The following is a 25351-nucleotide window of genomic DNA, read 5'->3' as shown; positions in this document are numbered from 1 at the left end:
CTTCTCGGTAGTGGCGCCCGCCCTGTGGAACGCCCTCCCATCAGATGTCAAAGCGATAAACAACTACCTGACATTCAGAAGGCATCTTAAGGCAGCCCTGTTCAGGGAAGTTTTTAATGTGTGATACTTTAGTGTATTTTTGGTTGCTATGGAAGCCGCCCAGAGTGGCTGGGGAAACCCAGCCAGATGGGCGGGGTACAAATAATAAATTATTATTATTATTATTATTATTATTATTATTATTATTATTCCTGCATGTGGTGAGCGAGGACCCTGTTGCAACAGATCAATAAAGATCAGGCTTACTAGCTGCTTTGCTTCTCAATATTCTCTGGTTGGCCTCTGGTATTTTCTCCTACCAATAGGGAACCCATGTAAGGACTCTTGGGTACCCCATAAGGGAAAAAAGGGCAGATTTTGTTTACACCACCAGCCGGGGCACCGATCCGCAGCAATCGCTCTGCCTGACAGCCCCTAAGGGCTGACTCATCGACCAGAGGTCCTGTCCCATCCTGTGAGTCACCAAAGCCACCCTGGCTTCCCGTCGGGAGGCCTCTCGCCCGTCCCCTGGTCTGCCCCACCTGCAGTGACTCGGGCAAAACGTGAGCCCTGCGAGGAAGGCACGCAGCGCTGACGCCAACCGGGGTGGGCAGCGCCAAGGCACAGCATCCCGTCTGCGGTTAGCGGTGATTTATTTTAAGACGGGAGACTCACAACTGCCACTTCCCCTATCCTGGGAAACGGGCCCTGCTGCCGCAGAGCTGGGGAGACATTGTCCACCAGAGGGCCACATTTCCTTCCATACAAGCTTCTGGGGGCCACATTGACAGTGGGGGCGGGGTCAGGAGAGAAAGTAGGCGGAGCAACGAATGTGAATCTTTAACAATTGTTTGAATTGAGTTCAATTTCAATGCAATACTGCTGTGAGATTTTGACTTTCCACGATGTTTCTATTCAAATCCTTCATCGCCTGTCATATATGTAATATTTCTCCAACGCGTGTATCTTACAGTACATTCCTTTCATCATTCTCCTTCCTTTGCTTATATTTCAAGTCCCGCCTGCGATTTCATTTCACTGCAATATTTTCTCAAATAATCCGAAAAGGGTCTCAGTTTTTCTACAAGTATTTCTTCTTTATTCATCTGAACGATTCAAGTCACTCAATCCACTGGGCCAGCGAACCAAGACCTGGGTTCGAATTCTTAGGAGTCCCGAGAACAAGATGTTTGGTCTAATGTCCCTCATGGTAAGGCCGTCTGAGCGGACAAAATGAAGTAAAACAAGGACAAAGCTCAGCGTGACCCAGGCTTTAACCCCGAGACACATTTTCAGCGCTTCAAGTATATGGAGCAAAAAATTTAGCTGCTGCATTTGCAATTAGTCACCACCTAGTGGCAACATTTCTGCTCTCAAAGCCCTGCCCTGATTCTGCTGACATCCCATAATTCCGCAGAGGAAGTGCCATTACCCAGCACTGAGCACAGAATCCCTCCTTCTGAAAACTGCAGAGGTCTTTGTTAAATAAAGTTTACCCAAGTTTTCTTTTCCTCCTCCCTTCCAGTTCCTTTTTCCTTTTGTGTTGTGCCTTTTAGATAAGGTTTTTTGCAAGTCACTCTGGCAGCCCTTTTGACCCAAGAGCAAGGGGGGGAGAGAAGGTCAATAAAACAGGATTATGGCAGTACAGACAGGGTTGGCACCTTGCGGGGCAGCATCTGGCACCCGAAGGATATTTGGTATTCTGCTTAGCCGCCTTACAAACAACAGTATATATGCCAATTCGCTTCCTTCGCAGAATTAAGCTCCACTTTGGCACAATATCCTGGAATTTCTATTTCGCTGCTGTTGTTTTTATTTTGTCTCTCCCTCTGCCTCTCTTTCTTTTCAAACTGCAAAGAGCCCTGAGGGTACGTGGGAGATTCCTCAAACCTTCCAAGATGAGGAGGATGATAGGAATATTGACAGAAAAGGAAAGAGCTGGGAGGCAGGAGTCCAGAGCTGACCCCCCCCCCCCGACCTCAGCCCTTGAAGCTGGAGGTCAATAGGGCAAACCTCTACTTTGAAGCCTGTGGGATTTGCAGCACAGAAGGGGTTACTGATGCATCTCTTTGTATTTTGGGTTTTTAATGCTGCACATATATTCCCTGCCCCCCCCCCATCAAAATAAACATCTTACTGTGTTTTAGTATGAGCAATGGGACGTGGGTGGCGCTGTGGGTTAAACCACAGAGCCTAGGACTTGCCGATCAGAAGGTCAGCGGTTCGAATCCCTGCAACGGGGTGAGCTCCCGTTGCTCGGGCCCTGCTCCTGCCAACCTAGCAGTTTGAAAGCAGGTCAGAGTGCAAGTAGATAAATAGGTACCGCTCTGGTGGGAAGGTAAACGGCGTTTCCATGCACTGCTCTGGTTCGCCAGAAGCGGCTTAGTCATGCTGGCCACAGACCCGGAAGCTGTACGCCGGCTCCCTCGGCCAATAAAGCGAGATGAGCGCCGCAACCCCAGAGTCGGCCACGACTGGACCTAATGGTCAGGGGTCCCTTTACCTTTACCTTTAAACCATGGGTAGGCAAACTAAGGCCTGGGGGACAGATCTGGCCCAATCGCCTTCTAAATCCGGCCCTCGGATGGTCCGGGAATCAGCGTGTTTTTACTTGAGTAGAATGTGTCCTTTTATTTAAAATGTATCTCTGGGTTATTTGTGGGACACAGGAATTTGTTAATATTTTTTCCTTCAAAATATAGTCCGGCCCCCCACAAGGTCTGAGGGACAGTGGACCGGCCCCCTGCTGAAAAAGTTTGCTGACCCCTGACCTAAAACACTTAGGGACGCAGCATATTAAGCAGTGGGCAAATATCCCCAGGGATGATTCATATAACCACTCGCCCGCCATTTAGGAGGAGATACGACAGCCATCTTCAAGTATCTCAAGGGCTGTCACACGGAAGAGGGAGCAAGCTTGTTTTCTCCTGCTCTGGAGGGTAGGACTCGAACCCGTGGCTTCACGTTTCAAGAAAGGAGATTCCGACTAAACATCAGGAAGAACTTTCTGGCGGTAAGAGCAGCTTGATTGTAAGACAGAAGGTCGTGGGCTCTCCCTCCTTGGAGGCTTTTCAGCACAGGCTAGACAGCCATCTGTCAGGGATGCTTTAGCCGAGATCCCTGCATTGCGGGGGTTGGTCTAGATGACCCCTGGAGAGTCCTTCCAACAATCCTACGATTCCCTTGCTTCCCTCCCTGATCCTCTTCTTTCAGGAAACTTTGTGGGCACACAGTCACAGCTGCTAGGACTCCTCCTCTGCCTCCCACCCGGAATACCATACGATACGATACGATACGATACAATAATCTTTATTGTCATTGTCCCATACAGAACAACGAAATTGAAAATCTGCACAAGATATTCAGAAACCAACAGGCATGCTATCCCAGCTATCCCAACCTGGTTAGCCCCCGAAAAACTCCAATACCCCATTTTTAAATACAATATACTCCCATAGAGACCACCTTACACTGCGTTTAGAACCAGAATTGCATTTGGATAGAAACTGTTTCTCAGGCGGCTAGTCCTAGTCTTTATAACCCTGTACCTTCTTCCAGAAGACAGAAGCTGAAAGAGATCATTTCCGGGGTGCGCACTATCCTGCGCTATCTCTGCAGCTTTCTTATGACACCTGGAAGCATAGATTTGGTCCAGGGTGGGAAGAGTGCACCCAGTTATTCTCTCCGCAGTCTTTGCAACCCTGGACAGCATTGTTTTTCCCCTGACCGTGCAGCTCCCAAACCACACGCACACAGACCATAAGTTAATACACTCTCCACAGTACAATGGAAAAATGCCATCAACAGGTCCTTTGAAAGATTGTTTTTCTGGAGGATTCTCAGAAAATATAACCTCTGCTGTGCTCTCTTCATCAGGTCTTTGCTGTTTTCTCCCCAGGTTGGGGAGAGGTGGCTAACCTCTAACTGGGAGGGGTGGTTAACACCCCAGAGGACAGGATCACACTTCAAAACGACCTTGACAGATTAGAGAACTGGGCCAAAACAAACAAGATTAACTTTAACAGGGAGAAATGTAAAGTATTCCACTTGGGCAAAAAAAAATGAGAGGCACAAATACAAGATGGGTGACACCTGGCTTGAGAGCAGTACATGTGAAAAGGATCTAGGAGTCTTGGTTGACCACAAACTTGACATGAGCCAACAGTGTGACGCGGCAGCTAAAAAAGCCAATGCAATTCTGGGCTGCATCAATAGGAGTATAGCATCTAGATCAAGGGAAGTAATAGTGCCACTGTATTCTGCTCTGGTCAGACCTCACCTGGAGTACTGTGTCCAGTTCTGGGCACCACAGTTCAAGAAGGACACTGACAAACTGGAACGTGTCCAGAGGAGGGCAACCAAAATGGTCAAAGGCCTGGAAACGATGCCTTATGAGGAACGGCTAAGGGAGCTGGGCATGTTTAGCCCGGAGAAGAGGAGGTTAAGGGGTGATATGATAGCCATGTTCAAATATATAAAAGGATGTCACATAGAGGAGGGAGAAAGGTTGTTTTCTGCTGCTCCAGAGAAGCGGACACGGAGCAATGGATCCAAACTACAAGAAAGAAGATTCCACCCAAACATTAGGAAGAACTTCTTGACAGTAAGAGCTCTTCGACATTGGAATTTGCTGCCAAGGAGTGTGGTGGAGTCTCCTTCTTTGGAGGTCTTTAAGCAGAGGCTTGACAACCATATGTCAGGAGTGCTCTGATGGTGTTTCCTGCTTGGCAGGGGGTTGGACTCGATGGCCCTTGTGGTCTCTTCCAACTCTAGGATTCTATGATTCTAGGTTAAGTCTCCAAACTGTGCAAACCCGTCTCCAGACACCGTCTCCCATCCACGCCTCCCCCTTCCTTCCACTGACCCCCCTCCTGCTCCAAATTCCGGGAGAGGACGGCGGGAGAGCGCAGTGCAAAGAATTCTGCTTCTTCCCCCCCCCCCCCATCTCCCTTCTGCGGCTTGTGAGTTGTTCTTGCTGCCCCATTTAGCGCTTGGCATGCCGCCTGCCTGAGAATTCCCAGCAGTAAATTTCCACTTGGACTTCTTCATCCAGCCACAGAAAAACCCCTCAGTTTTGTGATCTGTTATGTGTTCCACACAAACACACACACACACACACACATACACACACACACTCCGCTTTTGCTTTGCCTCCCTGACCTGCTATTTCTCTCTGTGCAGGGAGTTCTTCGTTTGTTGAAGAAGGGGGGCATTTTAAAAAAAGGGCAAACCCTAAAAAGTCATATTTCATCAGGCAGGACATCCCTGGGCAAAACCCATAGGTCTTGCTGCAGCCTGAAGATGCTGTTAATTTCTCAGAAATAGGAATAAACCCAACTTCAGGGAGCCAAGTATTTAAAGCATTCGTCTCATTTGTTTTGCACTCCCTGCGCATCAAGTCAGTTCTTGTTGTAACATCCAATTCAATCATTAGTCACTTGAGAAGGCTCTTTATTTTATGAGGCTGTGAACCCTGGTTGTTGTTTTTCATTCTCCTCCCTCTCTCTCTCTTTATTTCAGAATTCCTATTGGTTTGTTATTTTAACCTCATAACAACATCTCAAAAGGCAAACAGGGGCCAACCAGTACCCTGATACTGGGAAGCGTTGATGCCTCTGACTGTGTAGGCAGAGAAGAACCCTCCTGGCTAGCAGCCATCCACAGCTTTCTCTGCCTCATGTGGCAGGGAGTTCCACAGTTTCAACTATCCTTTCTCTGTGCTGTGTGTATTTTTATGAACATCTTTAAAAGTCCCAAACACTGCAACCTTTCCCTTCTTATCCCCTCACTTGCCTTTTTTTTTTTTAGTCAAACCCAGGGCCGGATTTAGGTTTGATGAGGCCCTAAGCTACTGAAGGTCATGGGGCCCTTTCTATGTCCAGCTGTCCTTTGCCAACAACAAACTGTTGCTGTTTTTGGTGTTGTGTTGGGTTGAAACAAGCGACAGACAAATGGCAAGGTGTCATACGGGAGGCATCTCTCGAGCATGTCTCGGAGAGTCCCTTTTATTGAATATTACAGCATTACCACATATGTGCTTGTTGCTGATTGGTTAACATGAATACAATGCAAAGGCTGAATATAGGTATTAATCATCAATAGATTAAAGGTTGGGAAAAGGAACACAGAATTGGATAGGCGTGAAATCTCTTTATTAAACTATTAACTAGTGATTGAGTATCAAGACTATTACTAATGATTGATATTGCGTGACATGAAAGAACATAACAATCGTGTTCCGTAGATGTGGTCAACAATGCGTTACGAACAGGTCAGGGTACTGAACTCAATGTGAACTGATCAGAACATTCAGTGTTGCATATATGCTAGATGGTAATTTATGGACCTAATAGGTATCTAAAGCCATTTGCACATAACAAAATGTATGTATTTTATCAAAGTCATTGTTAAACTGAAATGCATGCAGAATGTAGGCACCCTATATATAGAAAGGAGCAAAGCAGTGATATTTGAGGGAGCAGGCGGGGCCCATGACTTACATCACAGAAGTCTACACAACACAAAACACGGTTGCTGTATGTAGGTTTTATTTTATTTGTTTTTTATCTTATATTTTGGAAATGTACATCCAGTTCTTTTCCCCCCCCCTTAAATGTTTTGGGGGTCCCCAAGAGAGTGGGGCCCTAAGCTATAGCTTGTTTAGCTTATACGTAAATCCAGCACTGGTCAAACCCCAAAGCTGTTTAGTTCTTTCAACTAAAACACACACACAAAACCACCAAGTGATTTCTTCAATTGACTTGCCGCCTTTCGGAAATCCACACCCACAACATCAATTCCTTTGAAATCCCGGTAATAACCGGAAATATCTGAATGTAATGGAAGCCCTATCTTATCTGAACTATTTCCATTTCCAATATCCTTTTTAGTGGAGGCGACCGGAACGGTACATAGTGTGGCATCCTCAGCCCACCCTGAATCGGTCCACTCTGCCCCCTCAAATCCCCTGCCCTCCACCTCACCCTCCAGCCTCTGCCCTCGTTCACTATAAATACAGCGGGCCTGGATGTCCCTGTGGCTTCTGAGAAATCCCTGGCTCTGCGCCCCTCGGAGCACCGCCTGCGGGCACCGTTCCAGCTTCCTTTGACCAGGCCCCGACCAGCAGCCCCTAATAACGCTGGCGCTTCTCTCCCTGAAGCTCCGTCTTCCTCTCTCGGAAGACCTCCCTTGCAACCCGGCCTTCACAACTTGAGACTAGATCGCCACACCCACACGCTCCCACTTAACCGCTTTAATCCTCAGAATCGGCACAACTCGTCTCAAGAGACAATTGAGCGTGCCTCCAAGGATGAAGTCAAACTGTTGGAGAATCGCAGCGCCTGCTGTGGCTGCAGAGGCCGGCAACTTGGAACTGCTGCGTCCCGTGTTAGCAGTGTTGCTGTGTTAGCAGCAGCAAAACGACCTGCAAGCCTGGCCAGTTTGTCTGGGGTCCTGAGCTGCCCAGACGACAAGATGTGGTCCAAAGGAAAGAAGAGCAAGACATTTGGCACCAGCTGGGCTGCAGGGACGCGGGTGGCACTGTGGGTTAAACCACAGAGCCTAGGGCTTGCCGATCAGAAGGTCGGCGGTTTGAATCCCTGCGACGGGGTGAGCTCCTGTTGCTCGGTCCCTGCTCCTGCTCACCTAGCAGTTCGAAAGCACGTCAAAGTAGATAAATAGATACCGCTCTGGCGGGAAGGTAAACGGCGTTTCCATGCGCTGCTCTGGTTCGCCAGAAGCGGCTTAGTCCTGCTGGCCACATGACCCGGAAGCTGTACGCCGGCTCCCTCGGCCAGTAAAGCGAGATGAGCATTGCAACCCCAGAGTCGGCCACGACTGGGCCTAATGGTCAGGGGTCCCTTTACCTTTACCTGGGCTGCAGGAGTTGCTGAAAGAAGACAGACAAGGTGCCACGCAGTTGCTGCAGCAACCAGATGATTATGGGCCGGCCTTACCATTAGGGGCAAAAGGAAACAGGGCAGGAAATGGTTAAACACTTTCATTCTTTAGTTGTTTTGTTTTTGATTGGGTTTAGTTGTTGTTTTCCCCTCATTCGGGTACCAAAATGACGTGAGCCGCCTTGAGAAGGAAACAACTGGGGGGGGGGGAGCATTTCCTCTGCCTCAGACAGCAAAATATCTTGGGCTTGGACCGAAACCTACTAGATAGATCCTGAGGGAGAAAAGGATGCAATTCCTTTTTTTAAAAAAAGGGGTGAGGGAAATGGGGGCACACATCGAGGTCCCCGCATCTACTCTGACAAGACACGCATTCCAACAGAGAGAGGGGGGAATGCGGCGTTCACCCTGGGAGGGGGCCGGATGACAAGGAGATGAGCTCGGCTTAATATGGCACACTCAAGTTGCAGTCGATTTCGGGTACAACTTTGTTAATGTTAACTGCAGTGCTAATAATGCCAAGGCTACCCGTGAGTTTGCCCAGTCCTTTAAAACCCTACAAGTTTGGGGTCATCACTGTCTCCTGTTCCATAGTTTAATTATGGTGCTGCATGAAAAAGCCCTTTACTGTATTTTATCTGCTCTGCACCTTCCAATATTATATATATATGAGAGAGGGGGGGGCTGTTCTCTGGCCACTTCCTCCAGGCCACGCATGATTTTACACATTTCCACTCCTTTCTCAGCTTTTCTCTAAACCGAAAAGTCCAAAACATTGCAAGCTTTCCTGTTTTCATTCTTTCACTTCCTCCTGCATTTCCTCAAATGACTGGTGCATCCCTCGTTTTCTCTTTTATTCTGCGAACTTAAATCATTTCCACCACCCCTGGCAATTCACACACGAGTGCAGATTTCTGGAAGCTGAGGGGCTTTAAATGTCACTTCGTGAAAATGCCCTCGCAGATGCACACCGATCCAAACCGAACTGTCAGAATCTGAGCGAACGAACGGCGCAGGGAATCTCCCTCCAGCCCATAAAACCAAAGGCATAATCAAACCACCGCCCAAAGTTCCTCATAAACCAGAAGGCCAAACTGAGAGGATTAAGCTATTAAATATGAAAAGATAAGGCGAGAGGGGCCTTCCTCAAGAGCAAAACGAAGGAACCGCAGCCGAGCCCCCTCAGAAAGGGCACTCTATTCTCCGCCCCTCCCAGTCTGGCAAGGGGAACAGACCCCGATTCATCCCGATTCATAAAAGAGCACGCAATAAATGTTCAAAGGGAGGAGGAAACGCAAAACACAAGAGAGGGGGACATGCGTGGGCACCCCCAGTTTTCACCGAGCTTGTGCAGGAGACCTTCCTAAGGCATTGCGCCTGATGGGGGTCAATCTGATTTCTGAAACCCTTGCCGCCTCCCTGGACACCCCAAACGCAAGCGGGGGGCAGCCCCAGTCAGCTCCCTTTGGCCTCTTCCTAGCGCTGCCTCCCTAAGGCTGGAACATACATTTTGGGCTCTTTATTATTCTCTAAAGGGCCCTGGAGGCTGGGGAGGGAGAGGAAAAGAGGGAACCCCACTTCTGAGCCCCCTTCAGTCATCCCAAGAACGTGAGAGAGATGGAGCGAAGAGGATGTTTAGCCTGGGCTACAGGGAACAACTCACCTGGCAGCAGGCAGGAAAGGGGCGATGGCTTCCTGGAAATCAAAGCAAAACCTGGCACCGATCCGTCCCTGCAGACCGCGCGCTTCGCCAGGGAGCAGCCAGGTCCCCTTCGGCCTCGTAGCAGGAACAGAAATGTTTGTGGGAAGGTCTGAATGTAAGGGGAATTTCTGGCCTATTCTTCCGGCAGACAAAGAGCCTTTTCTCCCCGCTCTCCGCGCTGGGTGAGGCTGCCCTGCTAAACTTCTCCTGGACTGGGCACAGAATCCCGGCTCTCTGAAGTGAAGCTCAAGCAAAGGGCCACATCCAGCCTTCTATCTGCGGGGGCCAAGATCAGAAGCTCAGCCTCCTTGAAGATCAGAGCGACCCTTTACTTTCAGCCTGCAGAGAAGGGAGAGTCAGACGAGAAAAGGGTTTGGGGACCCTGAGAAAGCTTCCCAAATCTGACACAGCCCTGGGCTCCACAACACATCCATTCATCTTTCAAGGGCCCCGTGACTTTTCTCAATTATGTTTCAGGAAGCCGAGAGCAGCTCCAGAAGCAAGGAAGCTGTAACTTTGGACTCTCCAGCCAGAGATAAAAAATAAAAAATTCCCAGTCACCTGGTGGTCACCAAGGCAGAAGGAGCAGCAGCAGCAACAACAACAAAAGACCTGGAATTTCTTTCCATCCTTGGCTTGCTGCTAAATTCTTAAAACTGCCCAGAAATTGGGAGCATTGTCCCTCTAACCCCAGATATGAGCACAGCAGTGAGATTGTCGGAGCTGACTTGTTTTCCCAGCTGCAAAAGGGGAGGCTGGAGGGCAAGCCTTGATTTGTGAGCCGGGCACCAACCGGAAGCCTCAGGGATGCGGCTTCCATGCATGCAAGCCAGGAGCTGTACATCTCTCCTTTGGCACCGCTGCCAGGAACAGCTGTGGCACGCAAGCCAAGGCTTGCATCCCAGGACCCAGCGCTGCAGCAATGGGCACGCGAGTCTTGGCTCCTGCTGAAGGCTCTGCAGGCCTCGTTCCCCCTCGGCTACCTCGCACAAGCACCAATGCCAAGAGGAGGCCGATGTGGCAGACATGCCAAACCTGCCTCCATCTCCTCCTGCTTCAGCCGGCTCTGGGTTTTACCAGCGCATCTCTCTCGGAAAGGCATGCCAGCTGCGCCCTTAAAATTTCCCAGCTTTAGTAAATCTGAGCCATCAGCAGGCTTCGGTAAGGAGTCAGAGGCAGAGAACCTGCTACACATGCAGAGGTTAAAACTATGGAACTCCCTGCCACAGGACGCAGCAGTGGGCCGCCGAGCCAGATGGCTTTTGTTAACGGAGAAATCTGAGGGTTCCCTTGGACAAAAAACAAGGACACCAGCCAGGAATACCACAGCAAAACAGCAGCCAGTAGGCTTGGTCTTTCTTGAAGACTGTCGTGACAGGACTCCCACCTGCCACAAGACGAAGCAAGATGGAAGCCCCGTACAAAAGAGAACCCGAACTTTGATTAGCTGCTAATCCCCATGTTACACGCCCCCAAACCACATCACTAATACATCATGGTTACATCATGAAAGGGGAGGTCTGGTGGCAGTGATCTGAGCATCCTGGACCCTGCCCCATGGTTCCCCTTGCCCTCCACCAAACACCCACCAAGTGTCACAAAAAAGATATTTCCATTTCCCTGTTTCCCAGCCAAGTTCATCACATGCTTTTGTCTTCATCTGAGTTTGTTATTTCTGGAATGGCTACCTGTCTGGCGCTCAGGTATCAGGATGCCAGGGATTATCCCTCAGGCAGAGGGGCTGCTGAGTAGCTGAGCTCACATGTCTATATGAATTTCTGAAGTTTTCCCAGTGAGCCAGTGCATAGATACATTTATCAGTGAATTATTACATTTGGTATTGTGCAGCAAAGGGCCTTTGAATAGATAGGAAGAAAGAAAGTGTGATGAGGTATTTTGTGGGGACAAATCACAAAAGTCACAAAAGTGATTGTGCTGATTTTGGTAGTGGGCTGCATGTGCATGATATCTGCTGGAGGGGCAAACCCCCACAGAAATTCCTGCAAGTTTTTAAAAGGACTGGACCAATTGATGGAGGAGGATAAAGCTATTGGTGGCTACTGGCCATGACGGCTGAGCCCTGACTTAGTCAGAGGCAGTGATGCTTCTGAATACTAGTTGCTTGGAAACTGCAGGAGGGGAGAGGGCGCTTGGGTTCGGATCCTGCTCGGCCCCTGTGAGAACAGGATGCTGGAATAGATGGGCCACTCGCCTGATCCAGCCGCTCCTCTGGTGTCCCAGGTTGGATTCCTGGCATCTCCAGGTAGAGAGAGGAATGTCCTCAGGTTAAGATCCTGGAGAGTCCCATGGCACTCAATGCCAACTACAGTAAGCTACCATATTTTTCGCTCCATAAGACACACTTTTTTCCTCCTAAAAAGTAAGGGGAAATGTCTGTGCGTCTTATGGAGCGAATGTGTGGTCCCTGAAGCCAAATTGCCCAGGGGTGAAAAGCAGATTATGCTCTTTTTTTTAGAAAGAGGGAAGTGGGTGTTGAAACAAAGCCGCTGAGCAGCTGATCAGATAAGGGACGCTAGCGATGAAGGAGGCTGCCTGGGAGGGGAGAGGTAAAAGCACATGGCTCCTCAGGATTTTTGCACTGGGTCACCCCAAATTCACCAACAGATCACATAGCATGTCCATGGCTACAGCCCGCACCAGAAAATCATGCATCCACTGTTTCGTGGGGCAGCAATGGTGCAAAAACGTGGTTACAAAGCACGGATCCACATGGATCCTCAGGATTTTTGCATTGGGCTACCCCAAACTCATTGTCAAATCACATGTCTGTGGCCACAGCATGAACCACAAAAATCATACATCCACTGTTTCGTTCAGAATAATTTTTTTCTTGTTTTCCTCCTCTAAAAACTAGGTGCATCTTATGGTCAGGTGCGTCTTATGGGGCAAAAAATATGGTAATTTGACCCAGCAGCCTGCTCACTTCAAGGCTGCTTCCTGTGGTCCTACACACTTCCTATCAGGTCAGATGACCAAGAAAGAGGCAGTTTTTACTCAGCGGTTAAAATCTTTAACACAGTGTCATAGCCCCCCAATGAGCTCATAAGTCTGTTTAAGAAGTGTTTGTGTTTTTTTCTTGTAATTTTATGCCCTGAGATCTACAGATGAAGGCCAGTACAGTATACAAATTTAGTAACAACAACAATAATAAAATCAGATTGCAGTCTAAAGGATTCACAATTTCACTTGCAGCCACCTCTAAAATCAGCATTCCAAAAATGTAGGGGTTTTAGAAGAGCAAGTCGCTAGTCCTCAAGTCTTCAGAAACATGATTGGAGAAAACCCCAAAGGACCCACAGACATAACGAGAGAAGCAGGTGTTAACAAATACTGAAATCACACAAAGTAACAGAAATATTCCAGCAAAGGTAGAGTTTCACCACTTTGCGAGACCAAAAAGGGCATTAGCCACAGCATGGCTGACCCAGGATGTTTTTCTGCCTCAAGATCAACTGCACCCCATGACGTCTGACACAACGACCCTGCGGAGGAGGCCCTCAGATCACAATGCTGCTCCAATAGGCAAGTCTTTAAAAAAAAACCCACACATGAGCAAAGCTAGTAATGGGGAAAGTCCCTTCCCTGCCCCACCATGTCCCCCACTCACTGTGGGACCCGCCCCCCGGCCACCTGCCAGGGATGCTTTAGTTGAGATTCCTGCATTGCAGGGGGTTGGGCTAGATGACCCCTGGGAGCCCCTCTAACTCTACAGTTCTCCGATTCTATAAGCAGCAGCACACATTTGCAAGTCCCCAGAGTAGCCGAGACCCAATTACACGCACTTAAAATGATTTTCCCCTCTGCAGCTGGAGGCGACTCCAAGACCTATTTAAAATCCCCCCCCCCCATGCAAACCATTTCGTACGCATTTATACTTTAAAACACAACTAGGACACGAAACCCTAGTTATTCGGGCATTCCAGCAAGAAGCAAGAAAGGGATTTTGCACAGGGAGACCTCGGCTGCAAGCAGAACTGGGGCTATTGAATTCAGTGAGGCTGAGAGGGAGGAGTTTGAAAGGTCTGGGAAAATGCAAACAGGTTTATTTCCAAGCAAAGCTCAAATAAATACAAACAACAGCAGTGCTATAAGGTCCGCATCCCATAATGTTTCCGGGTTCGCTTTGCTGAAGTGACACCTCTCCCGCAGCAGAAATATTAAGAAGTCCACTTTGCAGAAATCTCACAGCGTGGATCTGCTTAGGGAAGCTTTTAATGTTTGATGTTTTATTGTATTTTTAATATTCTGTTGGAAGCCGCCCAAAGTGGCTGGGGAAGCCCAGCCAGATGGGTGGGGTATAAATAATAAATTATTATTAATAATAATAATAATAATATTGTAGCCTCTGAACCTCCCTGTTTGACAGCCCACCCCAATTGGGCGCCATCCAGCTGTTTTGTACTACAAGTCCCACTGATGCGCTAGCCGGGGCTTCTGGGAGTTGTAGTTGCAAATGGCTGGAGAGCACCAGGTTAGGGAGGGCTGGTTTACGAGCTGCTCCCCCCCCCGCCCGCCTTTTGCAGGGGGTTGGAATAGATGACCCTTGGGGGTCCCCTCCCAGCTCTGAAATTCCACGGTCCCAAGAAACTTTCATCTTATAATGTATATAAAACAGGAAGATCAATCATAACCTCATTCGCGTGTAATCCTCGTTTGGTTCCTGCATCCATTTCACCAGCGGGTCACTAGCAAGGGGGTGTGTGCGAAAGCTCCCAGAAATTCAACAGGGGAAGCTTCTCTGAATGACAAAAGCGAGTAGAGGGGAGAAAACTTCCCCTCTTGACTTTCTGCCTGCCTCGCAGAAACTCAACGGCGGAAGTCCCCCCCGCCGCCGCTCCCCACTGGTGCGTGGAATAAGCTTTCCCTGTTGAATGTCTGCCTGCTTTGCACAAGCTCAGCCGGGGAGCTTCTCCAAATGAGGACGAACGGGAGCTGTGCTAGAAGATCCCCCAGCCCGTTGACTTCCCCCGAGGCAGGCAGAAAGCCAACGGGGAACGCTTCTCCAAAAGGGGAACGGGTGGGAAGCTGCCCCCGTTGAATGCCTGCCTGCTCCGCAGCTCTTCAAGACCAGAGGCAAAGGAGAGCAGCCCCGCCGCTCCCAGCACCCGCGATCCACTTACCGCCGCGCCGACTCCTTCCCCGGCGCCTCCGTGCGCTCTCGGCCGGCGGAGGCGGCGCCTGGGCGGGGAGACGAAGCGCTCGCCGCCGGCCAAGCGCCTCCCCGGCCGGCCCTCCTGCCTGGCTGCCTTCTTTCCTTCCTTCCAGGCCGGCGGAGGAAGGGCTGGCCAGACGCTGCCGCCTTCCCCCTTCTTTTTCCTCCTCGGCGGAGACGCGTAAAGAAAGGAAAGGCGCAAGAGGAGGGCAGAGGAGTAGTGCAGGCGAGGCGCTTGCTGCTCCGCAGCTGCTCCTCCTTCGCGCGCGGGCTCCGCTCCTCCTCCTCCTCCTCCTCCTCTCCTCCTCCTGCCTCCTTCCCTTTCTCCGCCGGGGAAAACTGGGAGGGAACTTCCCCGCGGGAGGGGCGGAGGAAAGGCGCGGTGGGTTGGGAAGGAGAGCACCTTTTGCACCCAAGCAGCAAGGCTCCTTGGAACTGGGGGGGGGGGTTCCCCCCTCTTGCACTGCACTCCGTTGGTTAGAGCGCGCTGGTGCTGATAACACCGAGGTCGCAGGTTTGAGCCCCCTAAGGGACAGCTGCGTATTCCTTTTTTCTTTTTTCCCCAATTTTTTTTATTGATTTTCCAAAATTCATAAACAAACAAACATAAATCCTAACTATAATAATTCCAGTCTTAATAACATTGTTACGTGACTTCCTCGAATCCCCCTGGCTGAGTTCCAATGTATATCATTGTAACAGTTTTCCGAAAATTTCTCATAAAATTTACTTAATCCATTAACATCTTTCTTTCTTTTCATATAGAATTTAAACATGTTATTCTATAGCATCACATATTTAAATCCTAAGCCTATCTGGTGTTTGCAAGTTTTTCTATTTAAATTATCTTAACATATTTAACTAAATAGTCTTTAACTTTCTTCCATTCCTCCTGGTACTCCTCCTCCTTCTGGTCGCGGACTCTTCAGTCAGGTCGGCTAGCTCCGAAAAGTCCATCATCTTCATCTGCCATTCCTCCACTGTTGGCACTTCTTGTGTTTTACAATTCTTGGCTAACAAAATTCTAGCTGCAGTTGTGGCGCGACAGCTGCGTATTCCTGCCTGGCTGGGGGTTGGACTAGATGATCCTTGGGGTTTTCCAACTCCATGGTTCTGTGACTGTATATCACAAACTTCCTCCTATTTTAGGGCCAGCTGAACGGGGGGCTGTCTCCATATCCATTTGGGAAAATGGTCTTGATGGTGCACCATTGTATTATTATTAATTATTATTATTATTATGGCTTAAGGAAAACAGGCATCCTTTAAAGCATCACCACCACCCTGTCCATTCCTACTCAAAAGTAAGTCCCATGCACTTCGATGGGACAGGATTGCAGGCAGCCTAAATCATAGATGTGTAGACTGTTGGGAGGGAAGCCCAAATGTCATCTAGCCCACCCCCACCCTGGCACAAGGCAGACATCGCAGCTAAAGCATCCATGACGGATACAGACCAAATCCCAGGCAAATACACCATCAAAGGTGCAATCATGTAAAAAATGAGGGGGATACTGAAATAAGAGCCCGCTGGGTCATCAGGCCAATCTAGCCCAGCTGTGCAAAGAAGGATTGCACCGTAACAAAAAGACTCGCCCATTGCATCATGGGCAACAATGAATGCACAACTCACACAGAATGCGGCAGCTAGACTGGTGACTGGGAGCGGCCGCCAAGACCACATAACACCGGTCCTGAGAGATCTGCATTGGCTCCCAGGACGTTTCCGAGCACAATTCAGTGTGTTGGTGCTGACCTTTAAAACCCTAAATGGCCTCAGCCCAGTATACCTGAAGGAGTGTCTCCACCTCCATAGTTCTGCCCGGACACTGAGGTCCAGCTCTGAGGGCCTTCTGGCAGTTCCCTCCCTGTGAGAAGCCAAGTTACAGGGAACCAGGCAGAGGGCCTTTTTGGTGGTGGCTCCCTCCCTGTGGAACGCCCTCCCATCAGATGTCAAGGAAATAAACAACTACCTGACTTTTAGAAGACATCTGAAGGCAGCCCTGTTTAGGGAAGTTTTTAATATCCAAAGGACTATTGTATTTTAATATTTTGCTGGAAGCCGCCCAGAGTGGCTGGGGAAACCCAGCCAGATGGGCAGGTTATAAATTATTATTATTATTATTATTTAAAATGTGTCCAGAGGGGCTGCTTTTGCCTTCCTCTCCCTGCCATGGGTTCAGCGCTGCCACTCAGCTGCTCAAGAGCCAAATGAAATACTTTAGTGATGAACTGGACCACTGGCCCCCTCTGGAGTCCGATTCCTGGACTTGCATCAAGACCCAGCGCTTGGTGCAACATGGCCACAGATTTTGAGATTTGCCTCCAATGTGGGTTCTCTACCCTGACTGCCTACAAATCATTGTCCGGAATAAGCACCTTCTTTTGAAATCCATTGGATAAAGCCACATAGTATCAGTATTATTAATTACCCAAAGTTGCTCAGGTCAGGGGGGGGAATGCATGTGGTGGAATGTTAGCAAACGCTCCCCCTTCTGAAATAGGGCTGAAAATTAGGTTGGGTGAATGTGCTGGGGGGGGGGGGGCAGGATGAGATTTAATGGGGAGAGCCTTGAATGGGCTCCCACAGAAGGCATTTTGAAACCGAATTCTTGCGGGGGAAGATATTTGATTCACTTCACACTTATAGCCGGATTTCTTAACTTTGCGCTTTTTCAAACATTGCAAGATCCGAAAAGTCCTTTGAAATTCGCGCTTGTTCAAAATCTTCTTGGCAGTTTCCCAACCAACCCGTGTTTATGAAAATAGTGGAGGAAATGTGTGCAACAAAACCACAATCAAAAATGTGTTTACTGGGAGAAATGCACACTGGAATTTTTTAAAGGAATATTTGCAAGTTGCTGTAGAAATGTAAAAAAACCCCAAATTTTAGGATAGAAGAAGCAGAAACTGATAGAACTGAGTTTGGCAGATCCTTCCATCCCCAGAGGATACAATCTTCCTGGAAAGGTGAGGGCGAATCCCCATTCCCATGGCTGCAATCTTCATGGTTTCTTTATTTTTACTTTATTTTTAGCTTTCCCCTCAGAGAACTGGAGAGTTGTGCCAGGATCCCCAGCGGTCATCTAGTCCAACCCCCTGCAATGCAGGGATTTCTTCCTCCCTTCGTCCCACAGCAGCCCAGGATGGTCTCTCAAAGCCCTGGATAAAATGCTTCTTTGAAGCCCTGACTGTGAGAGAGGAGGGGTGCTCGGGTGGCATTCCCCTTTCTCGCCTCAGCCCTGCCCACCTGTATGGGCACTGCATCCGGAAGATAAATGGTATTTCAAGGAGTTAGCAATCTGACATGCTTACTCTTCCTGCCTCTGTTCCTTTCCCCTCCCCTTGTATCTTCTTAAGTTCTCTGATGGGATGAAGAGCAGCCTTTAATGTCTCAGTCAGTTAGTTGGGAGGAAGTGATAGTGCTGGGTACCTTCTTTGATGTTGGACATTGTTTTGAGAAATTGCTTGCTGTTGAGAATAAAACCTTTAATCTTCTCACTCGCTTGTGTTTGGTATTGCTTCTGAACCTCATTTTAAAAGAACCGCCTTGCATTTGGCAAGAGACCACCACGGACATACAGGATATACAAATTTGCAGATCGACACCAAACTGGGAGGGGTGGCTAACACCCCAGAGGACAGGATCACACTTCAAAACGACCTTGACAGATTAGAGAACTGGGCAAAAACAAACAAGATGAATTTTAACAGGGAGAAATGTAAAGTATTGCACTTGGGCAAAAAAAAATGAGAGGCACAAATACAAGATGGGGGACACCTGGCTTGAGAGCAGTACATGTGAAAAGGATCTAGGAGTCTTGGTTGACCACAAACTTGACATGAGCCAACAGTGTGACGCGGCAGCTAAAAAAGCCAATGCAATTCTGGACTGCATCAATAGGAGTATAGCATCTAGATCAAGGGAAGTAATAGTGCCACTGTATTCTGCCCTGGTCAGACCTCACCTGGAGTACTGTGTCCAGTTCTGGGCACCACAGTTCAAGAAGGACACTGACAAACTGGAACGTGTCCAGAGGAGGGCAACCAAAATGGTCAAAGGCCTGGAAACGATGCCTTATGAGGAACGGCTAAGGGAGCTGGGCATGTTTAGCCTGGAGAAGAGGAGGTTAAGGGGTGATATGATAGCCATGTTCAAATATATAAAAGGATGTCACATAGAGGAGGGAGAAAAGTTGTTTTCTGCTGCTCCAGAGAAGCGGACACGGAGCAATGGATCCAAACTACAAGAAAGAAGATTCCACCTAAACATTAGGAAGAACTTCCTGACAGTAAGAGCTGTTCGACAGTGGAATTTGCTGCCAAGGAGTGTGGTGGAGTCTCCTTCTTTGGAGGTCTTTAAGCAGAGGCTTGACAACCATATGTCAGGAGTGCTCTGATGGTGTTTCCTGCTTGGCAGGGGGTTGGACTCAATGGCCCTTGTGGTCTCTTCCAACTCTATGATTCTAGGATTCTAGGATTCTAGGATGAGGCCATGGCTCAGCGGCAGGGGAGAGATTCTGTCTGAAATCCTAAAGAGCCTCTGCCTGCCAGTGTAGACACTACTGAACTAGATGGACTCAGTATAGGTCAGCATCTTCTGCTGTGGGCCCTGGAGGAGGGTCAGCCAGAAGGCAGTGCCCCAAACGCGCCCTCTGGCATTAAAGTCCTGTTTGCCACTCCAAGCATTCGGCTTCCAGGAAGCCCTATGAATTGCACGAACAATCAAAGGAATAAATAAATAAGATTGGCACCCCAGTGCCATGGCGATGGTTCGCATGCAACAAAAGCATGACTCAGCGGGAGCAGCTGGCGATGCCACCACTGCGATGACTCAGCACAAGGCGCCCAGGCCTCCTCCTCCTCCTCCTCCTCCTCCTCCTCCTCCTCCTCCTCCTCTGCCTCTCTGCCTCTCCCTCCCTTCACCTCTGTGCCCCTGGCATCCGAGGCACCCATCCTAACTCCCCAAAAGGTGCCCCTGAGAGACTCACCTGGAGTTGTGCATCATCCCGGAGGTGGGATGAGGAGGAGAGCAAAATCTCAAGGGGACCAGGACTTTCCTTTCCGTTAAACGAGATCCGTGTGCCGTGGGAGGAATAAAAAACGGGGAATATTTACTTGGAATAAAAAGGAAAGGGAGAGAGAGAGAAGCAATTCCGGTTGCCTTGCCTCAAGGGGGATATTGCAGCATTGGGAAAGGTGCAGGAAAGGGCAGCTGAAATGATTGAGCCAATTGAGTGAACCCACAAGAGAGAAAGGTTGCAGAGTTTGGGACTTTTTAGGGTTAGGGAAAAGGTGACCTGACAGAATTGCATAAATGGATGCATTGCCTGGAGAAAGTGGTTAGAGAAAAGGGTTTCTCTGTTTCTCCCTCTCTCAGAGCAGTAGAACTCAGGGGCCTCCAAGGAAGAGGCAGGGAAGAGAAAAAGAAGGGACTTCTTCATGCAGCACAGAGGCAAACTATGGAACTCACTGCCACAGGAACTTGCTGCCAGCTTGGGAGGCTGTGCTGGTCCCGTGGGTTACCAGAGAGGCGAGGTCCAAGTCTGGTCCATGGTCAAAGGTGCAATGAGGAGGCAGTCCGTAGTAGCTGAAGCTGGGTGCAGGGCAGGGAGTTGGGTGAAGTCAGGAAGAGGCTTGCAAGCAGGGAGCCAGGGCGGGTCAGGAGCTCAGGCAGGAACTAGCAACCAACAATGTTGCTCCTGCAACTTGGAACTGGGGCTGGCTGGCTTTTATCTGCCCCGAGGCATAGGGCGGCCCCGATCCTCTGTTGACTCGCCTCTCTAACCCTGAGCCTCTGCAGCTCAGGAGAGGCTGGAGGGTTACCGGACCCCGAGGCAACCTCAGCTTTCTCTGACGGGGCTGAGAGTGGAGCATCTGCAGGCAATGGGTCCTCCATCACCTCAGGAGCCAGAGCAGACTCAGCTGGTGCCTGCACCTGAGGATCCAGCACAGGTGAGGACCCTTTAGGCTCATGCCCCAGCCCCGGCTCAGCTGGTTCTGGAGGTGGGGAATCCTGTGCAGGCTGGGATCCCTCAGGTTCAGCATCCAAGTCTGAATCCCAGGCCATCACAGAGGCTTTAAAAGGGGATGCGACAAATGAATTGAGAGAGCCCCTAATGGCTCGGCTCTGCCCTCCCCAGTTGGAGACAGCAACGCTTCTGAATCTCAGTTGCTGGAAACCGCGAGAGGGAAGAGAGGCTCTTGTGTTCGAATCCTGCTTGTGGATCTCCCACAGGGAACTGATTGGCTGCTGTGAGAACAGGAGGCTGGACTCTATATGGGCTACTGGCCTGACCCGGCAGGGCGTTTTTGTTTTACGTTCTTCTGCTCTTCAGTTGACATGGGGCAAAGGAGCAGCAGAGGCAGCCTCAACCAGCTTCCATGCTTTGCAATATCGCCATGCGCCAAACAAATCCCCAACATCGCAACACGCTACAGCCCAGCTGGGATGCTCCAGATGTTTTGGACGACAATCCCCATTGGCCTCAGCCAGGACAGCTGCAGCCAAAAACATCTGGAGGGCAGCCAAGACTGCCTAACGATGAGGACATCAGAAGAGGCTGCAGCCAGATCCCCCTCCAGTCCAGGATCCTCTTCTCACAGGGGCCAACCGGATGCCCCTTATGGGAAAACCATAAGCAGGACTCGAACACAAGACCCCTGTCCTCTCCTGGGGTTTCCAGCAACTGGGATTCAGAAGCGTTGCTGCCTCCAACTCTGGAAGCAGAGCTGAGACGTGCTGTCTAGTAGACCCAAAGCCTAGAATGCTACAATTCTGTTCCCAAAGTACAGCACATAATAATTGAAAGCACTTTGAATATTCAGGTTACTGGCATTATGTTTTGGCTTATTTATGGGGGGGAGGGGAGCTACTACTATTTTTTTTATTTATATCCCACCCATTTGACTTGGTTGCCCCAGCCTCTCTGGGCGGCTTCCAACATACAGTGGTACTTTGGTTCTCAAACACTTTGGTTCTCAAACAACTTGGAACCCAAACACTGCAAACCCAGAATTACCGGTTGGTGAACTTTTTTTGGAAGCCGAACGTGCTCCGCTTTGAGTGTTACGCTTCCAATTTGAGTGCCACACTTCCGTTTTGAGCGTTACACTGAGGTCTGTCTGTTTTTGCTATTTGTTTTGTGGTTTTGTTTTTGCAGCTCTTTTTCGTTTTGTTTTTGTGACTGCGTGGAACCCAGTTCAGCTACTGATTGACAGATTGATTGATTGATTGATTGTGTGTGTGACTGCAGTGCATTGTTTATTACTTTCATTTTATGGATCAATGGTCTCATTAGATAGTAAAAATTCATGTTAAATTGCTGTATTAGGGGGTTTTAAAAGTCTGGAACAGATTAATCCATTTTGCATTCCTTTCTATGGGAAAGCGCACCTTGGTTTTGGAATGCGTTGGTTTTGGAACAGACTTCCAGAACAGATTAAGTCTGAGAACCAAGGAACCACCGTATATAAAAGCACAATAGAAAATTAAACATTAAAAAAGACTTCCCTATGCAGGCCTGCCTTCAGATGTCTTCTAAAGATTGTACAGTTACTTATCACCTTGGCTTGGGGGGCACATAACTCAATACCCTCCGATGGAAAAAGGGATGTCCTAAGGACACAGAGCAATGACAAACCTAGACAGCATCTTTAAAAGCAGAGACATCACCTTGCCAATAAAGGTCCGTATAGTTAAAGCTATGGTTTTCCCAGTGGTGATGTATGGAAGTGAGAGCTGGACCATAAAGAAGGCTGATCGCCGAAGAATGGATGCTTTTGAATTCTGGTGTTGGAGGAGACTCTTGAGAGTCCCATGGACTGCAAGAAGATCCAACCTATCCATTCAGAAGGAAATCAGCCCTGAGTGCTCACTGGAAGGACAGATCCTGAAGCTGAGGCTCCAAGACTTTGGCCACCTCCTGAGAAGAGAAGACTCCCTGGAAAAGACCCTGATGTTGGGAAAGATGGAGAGCACAAGGAGAAGGGGACGATGGAGGATGAGATGGTTGGACAGTGTTCTCGAAGCTACGAACATGAGTTTGACCCAAGTGCAGGAGGCAGTGGAAGACAGGAGTGCCTGGCGTGCTCTGGTCCAGGGGGTCATGAAGAGTAGGACACAACTAAACGACTAAACAACAAAACAAAGGACACAGATTGTTCTCTCTCTCCTTCCCCACTTCATGGTTTTTGCCCCCAGCAAGATCAACTATTGGGGAGGAATCAAAAGCTCGCAGGCTACTTTATGATATTTTATTTGGCTTAAACTTCAGAAGAGTCCAGCTGCCGGGTCAGGCCAGTCAGAACGGATGGATTGGCAGGTGGGCTGCCTCGTCCATAGTTGTCCCGTAGGGGCGGGGCCAAAAAAGGGTCCCCACTGCTGCAATTATTATATTGCCCTCACGTGGATTTGGGCATTTTTCTTATGATATGAGCATGAAAGGAGGCAGCAGGTGGCGCTGTTTCACACACACAAGTATTTCCACGTGCCTCCACACGAGGGCGCCAGATGTTCAGTCTTTAGTAAAAGCATTCGCATTCTGGAAAGCAAGGCTATTATATTATTATTATTATTATTATTATTATTATTATTATTATTACTACTACTACTACTTCTTTGAGGGATAGTGAATATTTCTTAATGTTTTCCAAGTATTATACCTTTAACAAAAGAAATGAAAAAAATCATAAAAGTTGCATATATGGCAAATGCCATCCAAAAATGATATAATCTGGTGCTATTTTTGATTATGAGAGTTTGTGATCCAATGTTTATGCCATATCTTGGCATACTGCCATATTGCCTCGTTTGCACACATTTCTTTAAATATTTTCCTTTCATCTCCTGACCACACTCACTTTTTTTTTGGTCCATTTTATTGAATTGTTTGAATACTCTGTTATCCTTGTGTATTATCAATTTAATAAAATAATAACATTTTAAAAAATGTTTTGGCAAGGATGTTGGGTCCTGGCGACCATGTCCCAACAACGTTTTCAGTCTGGTTGCAGAAAATGCCCTCGTTTCTGTCATCACCATCGCTCGCCCCATCTTCTGGGGGACAGCCCTTTGAGATATTTGAAGGTGGCTCTCATATAGTTATTAAATTTATATACCTCCTTTCATCCAAAGGTCACAGGGCGGTTCATATCGCCTCTCAGTCTCCTCTTCTGCAGGCCAAAGATACCCAACTCTCTCAACCATTCCTTACAAGGGTCGGTTTCTGGATCTTTTATCAGCCCTGTTTAGGGAAGATTTTAATGTTTGATGTATTACGGTATTTTAATACTTTGTTGGAAGCCTCCCAGAGTGGCTGGGGAAGCCCAGCCAGATGGGCAGGGTATAAATAATAAATTATTATTATTATTATTATTATTATTATTATTATTATTATTATTATCTCGGCCGCTTCCAATGCAAAGAAAGAAAACATGCAGGCTTGCTTGAATTCTTTTATTTTCAAATAAACGGCTCCGATAACAACGTATGAAATCTCGCTTCTTCTTCTTCTTTTGCCCCCACCCAACCCAACCCCCCCCCGAAATGCAAAAGAGGCTTCAAGGAGCCAGCCCCCCCCCCCAATAAAACAGTCTTCAAACCCCAGATCTGTGAGTGGCTAAATTCCACGCCAAAGGCTGCCAGATTTTGCAGGGAGAGAAAGAAGGCAAGAGGATTGAAGGAGGAAGCCTGCGGGAGACTTCAGCCCCCAAACCTATTGCGAAAAGACCCCCACACCCTGCCTGCAAAAACAGAAGCTCCCTCCACGGCCATCACAAGCACACCAGAAAGAAAAGACTTTCCCCCAACCCTTAAGAGGCAGCTCTAATAACAATTACGGAGAAACACAGAAAAGAGTGAAAAATAGCAGCCACTGAACCAGACGAATAGATGTACAAGGCTCCTGGGAGCGTCCAGAGTGTTTTCTTCAGCTACCTCCGCGGGGGGGGGGGGACAAGATTTGCAGGGAAAGGGGCCCCACCAGTCACGGCCAGGACCTGAAATCCGGATGGTTGGGGGGGAGGGAGGCAGCAATCTGGAGCAGAAAATTTGAAATTTGCTTCTCCACCCATTTGCAAACCATTGCAAAGCACCCACAGAATTGTGGCTCGGTAGAAAATGTGTGTTTGAAACCGAGGGCAGGGCAGGGATCTGTTGCCTAAGCAGTCGTTTGGACGGACAAGGAACCCAAAAGGGGAAAGGACACCTGGTCCGTCCAAGGAAAAGTCTTATTTCCGCCACCCATTCCCCAGCTGGGCACCCTCAAGATGTTTCGAACTACAGTTCCCACCAGCCGCGGCGTCTTAAGGCTGTCTCAGGTGGGGCTGGTGGGAGTTGTGGCACAAAGCGCCTGGAGAGGGGACCGGTTTAAAAGCCACAAACTGCATTGGTTCCGCCAGCCTTCGGCGCCCGGGAGCCCTCCAGGCTGCTTCGAACTACAACTCCAACCAGCTGGATGTGGATTTAGAGGAGCGCGACCGGTTCACCTGCACTGGGCGCCGCTACAGTGACAAGCAACGGGTGGTAAGAGGCAGGGT

General features: G+C 48.8%; 1 protein-coding gene across 5 annotated transcripts in view; it reads right to left on the bottom strand.

Annotated features, from left to right (window-relative positions):
• Positions 1 to 9996, bottom strand: part of ARAP1 (ArfGAP with RhoGAP domain, ankyrin repeat and PH domain 1) — a 149993-nt gene extending 139997 nt beyond the window's left edge. For 3 of the 5 annotated variants that reach the window (XM_081001764.1, XM_081001769.1, XM_081001766.1), the window contains exon 1: positions 9601 to 9992. The gene's annotated coding sequence lies outside the window, so the exon portion shown is untranslated. Of the gene's footprint in view, positions 1 to 9600 lie in introns of all 5 variants that reach the window. The other 2 variants (XR_013985098.1, XM_081001768.1) reach the window with 2 other exon arrangements.
• Positions 9997 to 25351: the final 15355 nt, after the last annotated feature.

Source organism: Podarcis pityusensis (genome assembly GCF_964106645.2).
Source record: "Podarcis pityusensis genome assembly, chromosome: 4".
Classification (NCBI taxonomy): domain Eukaryota; kingdom Metazoa; phylum Chordata; class Lepidosauria; order Squamata; family Lacertidae; genus Podarcis; species Podarcis pityusensis.
Note: the sequence above shows the minus strand (reverse complement) of the source record. Positions and strands in the feature narration are given on the sequence as shown.